This window comes from Triturus cristatus, chromosome 9 (assembly GCF_964204655.1).
Source record: "Triturus cristatus chromosome 9, aTriCri1.1, whole genome shotgun sequence".
NCBI classification, from domain to species: Eukaryota; Metazoa; Chordata; class Amphibia; order Caudata; family Salamandridae; genus Triturus; species Triturus cristatus.
In genome coordinates, this window is record NC_140592.1 from 148,223,241 (window position 1) to 148,229,240 (window position 6,000).

A 6,000-nucleotide genomic window follows, 5' to 3' on the forward strand; every position below is an offset into this window, starting at 1 on the left:
TAAAAATAAAATAATAGTCATTTTTTTGCTGCTGGCTCTGCCAGTGGGGGGAATCTCCTCTGCCATTGCAGAGGAGCTGCCCCTGAAACCGGCCCCCAGTAACAAACACGGCCCCCACCAGTCCAAAACCTGCTACGGCCAGACCGGACCAGAGACCAGCCCATCGGGCACTGACTGATTGCCCTAGTTGTCAGTCCGACAATGGCATCATGGCGTTACTGCCGACTCTTTTTCAGGATGAAGCTTGCAAGAATGGAAGTGGTGCATTGTCAAGTGTGCCCTATATAGGAAGCATTTGCTGCCACGCATCAGGGTTAGAGGTGTCCTGGGATGATGCTGCATCAACCTCGGCACTATGACCTAGGTGGGATCATGTACATTGAAAGGGAAATAATAGAGTAGTAGTTGTAGCTTGCTCTATGGCCGAAGAAGGGCATGTTTGCAGTTGTCGTGTCTGTGGACAATTGTGTGTTGTGCATGAGGGTCAGAGAGTTTCAGTGCTGTTTGAGGAGTTGCAAGAGAACAGTCATGTTTTGGTAGCAAAAAAGTGACACTACACAGCTTGTCGAACGGATGCTATTACTTAGAAACGGCATAATATATCCCATTATGACTTGTTCTGCAGGAAGGAAGCTAAACCACTCGGCCTCATTCTGTCACCCAATAACCCAAGTTTGGTCTTGATGACCAAAAAAGGAATAAACACAAATCAACAAAAACCTAGCTGAAAATCCATATAGAAGCCAAGTGCAAAGCTTTGGAGAGCTTCAATCCAGCTGGCCTCCCGGGCCTTTTTTTTCCATATGACCATGGCCACAACCCTATTTATAGACCCTCACCTACCAGAGCGAAGAAGACTATTTGTCATGGCAAGAACTGGTGTCCTTCCGCTGATGTCTTAGGTTAAGAAAAGGAAGCTGGCAGCATCAGAACAGTGCATTTGCGGACAAATAGATTTATTCAATTTCTTGTTGACCTGCCCCATTACAAATAGATGAGAGAAAATATGTTCAAGTCAATAGCAACCAAGGAACTGCTAGAGTTTAACAATGAGACTCTATTCTACTTGCTCTATGCAAGGCAACAAAGAGGTTCATGGGTCAGTTTCTGAGTCAAAAGCTGGGACATTAAAGAGAAAGCACGAAGAGACCAGACCTTAAACTGAAACTTAGCTCAGTAGCATACGGATCGAAATCCAAGAATCTGAAAGAACTGTGAATAAATCCATTTCTGATTTCTAAGTTTTTTCCATCTTTATCCTTCGTGCTTTCTTTTTGTTTTTTCTTTTCCCACTCCTTTCTCCATTCTTAGGATAAAAACATAAAACAAGGGAGCATATTTACAAGCCCCTAGCGCGACTGAAGTGTCACTTTTTCTGCTGCTCCCATGGCGTTGCTCCATACCCCATATTTACAAGGTGCCGTTAAGCCCATTTCTGCAGCAGTCTGCAGCAGCAAATGGGCAGGCGATGGGTGTTGCAGTGGGCGTTCCACCGCAACTTCCATTGCTTTTTGATGCTGCGCAATATTTAAAAGGAAGGGCAGCGTCAAAAACTAAGGCCAGGTAAAACCTGGCCTTAGGATGGCGATACGAGGAGAAATTATTTATTTCTACTCATATTTTGTTCTCTCTATGTGTGCTGCATTTTTCAGCACACATAAAAATAAAATAAACAGCAAATCGCCCCTGCAGCGTAGGCACCCTTGCAAAATGGCACAAGGGTGCCTCTACTGGTGCTAGGCAGCTTTATTAGCAACAGCGCTAGGGGTAACACAAGGGTGCGCCATATTTTTGTCAATACGGCGCATCCCCGTGTTTTGAAAATGTCAGAGCGCTACATTGCGAAATTTGACGTTACACCCCGCTCTGACATTTTCTTGTACATATCCCCCAAAGACTGAAAAAGAACATTGAATGAGCCCATTTCGTTCGACATCGAAATTTTCTGAAATTGTTCTTTCTTCTTCATCCTTCTTTTTTCTTTTTTACCTTCTTGCTTACATGTATGTTTTAGACATTTACTCATAACTGATGTTCATTTGCAAAAAGCAGGATAGACAAAAGCACCTTTAATAAATTAAATCAAATTAAATCAATTACTGTCATGATATTTACCCATTTTGTGCAAGACGTTAGCTAAAAGTCAATTAAATATGCATTTCATATTTCTAAAAAGGAAATTTATTTTTTCATATGCCTTAGTTACCTTTATAATACATGGGAGCTTAAAATCCTTGTATAAAAGTCTGTCTCTAATTTCCTTACTACAGACGACTCGTGTGACATCTCTAGTTGTCTGTAATAAAGTAATCACGTAGTGACTCACTGTAATAAGTTATTACAGTTGAGTTGTTGCATAACAATGTCTGCTGCCAGAGCCAGCGGCCAAGAGGAAAGGACACATAGCTTAATTAAAGATGCAGTTTAAACAATGAAAACGAAAACTAGCTTTTCCTTCTGATCTGTTTTTCTAAATGAAGAGTGACCAGCAGAAAGGAGATATTTATGGCAACATTTTTATTTTTTGCACGCTTTAGGTAACTATGTGAAAGAGAGAATCTCTGTGAATGATTCTACACATTCTTAGCTAGAGTGTTTTTTACATTTGGCTTACCTTAAGCTTTTTGCAACAAATATCTTATTGTTTTTTGGTTTGTTTAATTTAGCACTACAGGTTCATCCTGTCTCTTTCCTATGAAAAAGCAACTCAATAAGGATGGATTCAAGCAGTTTGTGGAAAGGGTGGAGTCACCATCAATTATACGGCATGAAGTACCTCCAACATTCATTATAAGGATATTGCAAGTCACCTCACAGTTCTCTACCTTACAAAGGAACTCAGCATTCGGCCTTGTTCTTGTATATGGTTACGGAATTCCTTGTGCTTTGCAACCTGATTAAAATACATGGCAGGGTTTCTTTATCATATTGTGTAGGAGAGTAGGATTGCCTCTTATGGTTACCCCCACTTTTTGCTGGTGTTTCACTGTTTTTCGACTTTAGTCTGGCTGGGGCCCTGCTATTCAGGACCCCTGCCTAGCTGCTTCCTCTCTAAAATGATTGCATGTACTTTAGGTACACTCCAGATTGGATTCTGGGGTACCCTTGTGAGTCCCTAGTATATGGTATGGTATGTACCCAGGGCATAGGTACCCCAGAGGCCTACCAGGGGCTGAAGCATGTATTGTGCCACCCCTAGAAAGCCCTTCAAAATGACACCACAGGTCTGCTACTGCAGCCTGGGTAAGGTGGTGCATACACCCCTTACTGAGGTTCACTATACCTCACCTATCACTGCACATAGTAAACTATCAGTCACCCCTATAGCAGGCCTTATCAATCCTGATGGCAGGGTGCTTGGTTATATGTGAGAGGGTGCCCAGGCATGAGCTGAGCCCCACTGCAGCCTTCAAAATCTCTTCTCCGGGGTTGTCAGTGGTGCAGCCGGACCATATACTCTTAATTGCATTATATCTTAAATGGTTAATGCTAACTTTGGACTGGCTGCATGGAAACATGTTGTGTTTGGTGTCAAACACCTTGGAATCATACACCCACATCAGTTCTTGATGTGAGGATATGATCCCACCCTTCTAGAGGGAGAGACATGGCAGTACTGGTATACCCAGTAGAAATCTAATAGAGCCCTGGCATCACAAAATGGATGCTGCAGCCACAGACACGGGTCTGGCCTCCTGCTGCTGACCGAAACTCTGGCAGGGGAGGCCTGGACAATAGGTTTCTTTTCACAGGGAGGTGTAACCACCTCCCAGACAGGCTTATGTGTATTGGGGCTGGGCGGGAGCACTCTCAGAGTGTTTTGAAGTCCTGCACTGGGGCACATTTGGTGTCCCTGTGCATAGTCCAGCTCAAACCGGTTCAGGGGCTTATAGCCCCTGCTCTGGCATGAAACTGGACAAAGGAAATGAGTGTAGCCACCCCTCTTTCCAAACCCTCCCATAGGTGGGTCCCCAGAGCTAGTCCAGCCCCTTCCTTAGGTATAAGTAAGGAACCTCTGTAACCAGAACTTTAGATATCCCTGGACAAAACTCTGAAGCTGAATCCTGGAACTTCGACGCTCTACTAAAGACTAGAGGACTGAAGAAATCTCCCTTGGGGTCAAGGAGTGACTCCCCTGCTTGGCAGGCACCAACGAAGCAATTTGACGGTCTGCATCTCCAAAGCTCCCGTCGGACTCCGAAGTAATTGCAGCCCAAGAAGAGGATTTCCAGACATCTCAGAGGCCAACCCGAGTCCCCAGCAAAGCTGAAACCCGCAGCCCTCATGAGTAGCGTGGAACCGGAACTCCTGGTCACTGTGCAGCTTTGCAAGTGCATTGACTTCTCGACGTCTCTTGAAGTTGTGCTTGGGGTTACTTGTAGACCCCATGTCGAGCAGAGAATCCACTGAAGATTGTTGGCCTAGTCAACCTGAGTGACCCGTGAGCTACCATTTTGTGTTTCCTCTCGAGGTCCCTTCGCAATCCCTGGTCTGTCGACTGGTGGGTCCCTGAGGGGGTATCTTTGATTTTCCTTGGGCTTCCCTGGTTGCTGCAGACGTGCCCCGATACCCAAACAAGTGGTGAGTCCCTCAGACCTTGCTGGTCTGCACCGAAGCATCTTTCTCCTTTCTGCGTGGGTTGTTGTTGCCAAGGCTTGTTGTGTCCAATCTGGACACCGACACTGCAGCACTTGACATCCTTTATGGGACAGCTCGAATCCAGCTCCTGGTTGTCCTCGACGCCTCCTTGTCCTCGAGGCTGAAGAGTCAAGCTTCACCTTCTTCACCTGAAATCACCCGACATCAGTGGACATCCGCCTATCGTCCTCCTGGTCACTGGCAAGTGACCCAGACTCTGTCCCCTCTGCTTTCAGATCTTCGATCCAGGCTTGGATCTCTTTTGACACTTCGCATCTTCCCGGCAGCAGCACTTCTTTGCCAGCTTCCTTTGAAAACGACGACGCGGCGCAACACCATTTGACACCTATGCACACAGCTTCCCTGGGTAAGGTAACACGAGTACTCCGGTGCTCCCGTGGGTTTTGACCCTAGAACCTCCTAAGTCCCAAAGGGTTTGGTCCTGAGTGTGCAGGCCTCCCCGGCTGGAGTTTCAGTCAGCAGCAGGAGGCCAGACCCGTGTCTGTGGCTGCAGCATCCATTTTGTGATGCCAGGGCTCTATTAAGTTTCTACCGGGTATACCAGTGCTGTCATGTCTCTCCCTCTAAACGGGTGGGATCATACTCCCACACCAGTTACTGATGTGGGGGTATGATTCCAAGGTGTTTGACACCAAACACGATATGTTTCCGTGCAGCCAGTCCAAAGTTAGCATTTACCGTTTGGTTATAATGCACTTAAGAGTATATGGTCAGGCTGCACTACCAACAGCATCAGAGAAGGGTCTCCGAACGTTGCAGAGAGGCTCTGCTCATGCAGGGGCACCCTCTCACATAGGAACCAAGCACTCTGCCTTCAGGATTGATAAGGCCTGCCATAGGAGTGACTTATAGGTTTATATGTGGGTATATGGTGAGATATAGTGAACCTATATCTCAGTAAGGGGTGCATGCACCACCTTACCCAGGCTGCAGTAGCAGACCTGTGGTGTCATTTTGGGTGGTTTTCCAGTGGTGGCATAATACATGCCTCAGCCCCTGGTAGGCTTCTGGGGTACCTATGCCCTGGGTACATAGTATACCATATACTAGGGGCTTACAAGGGCACCTCAGTTCCAATCTGAGCTGTACCTAAAGTACATAGAATCATTTTAGAGAGGAAGCAGCTAGGCTGGGGGCCTGAATAGCAGGGTCCCAGCCAGACTAAAGTCGAAAAACAGTGAAACACCAGCAAAAAGTGGGGGTAAACATGTGAAGCAGATCCTACTCTCGTACACAGCTTGCTATTGTTTTACCAGATAATCTCAATTGAGTAACTAACTGAAAACCACTAAAGGTACCCTAGGTACATATAATACAAGCTTTAGAATACAGTAAGTTGTA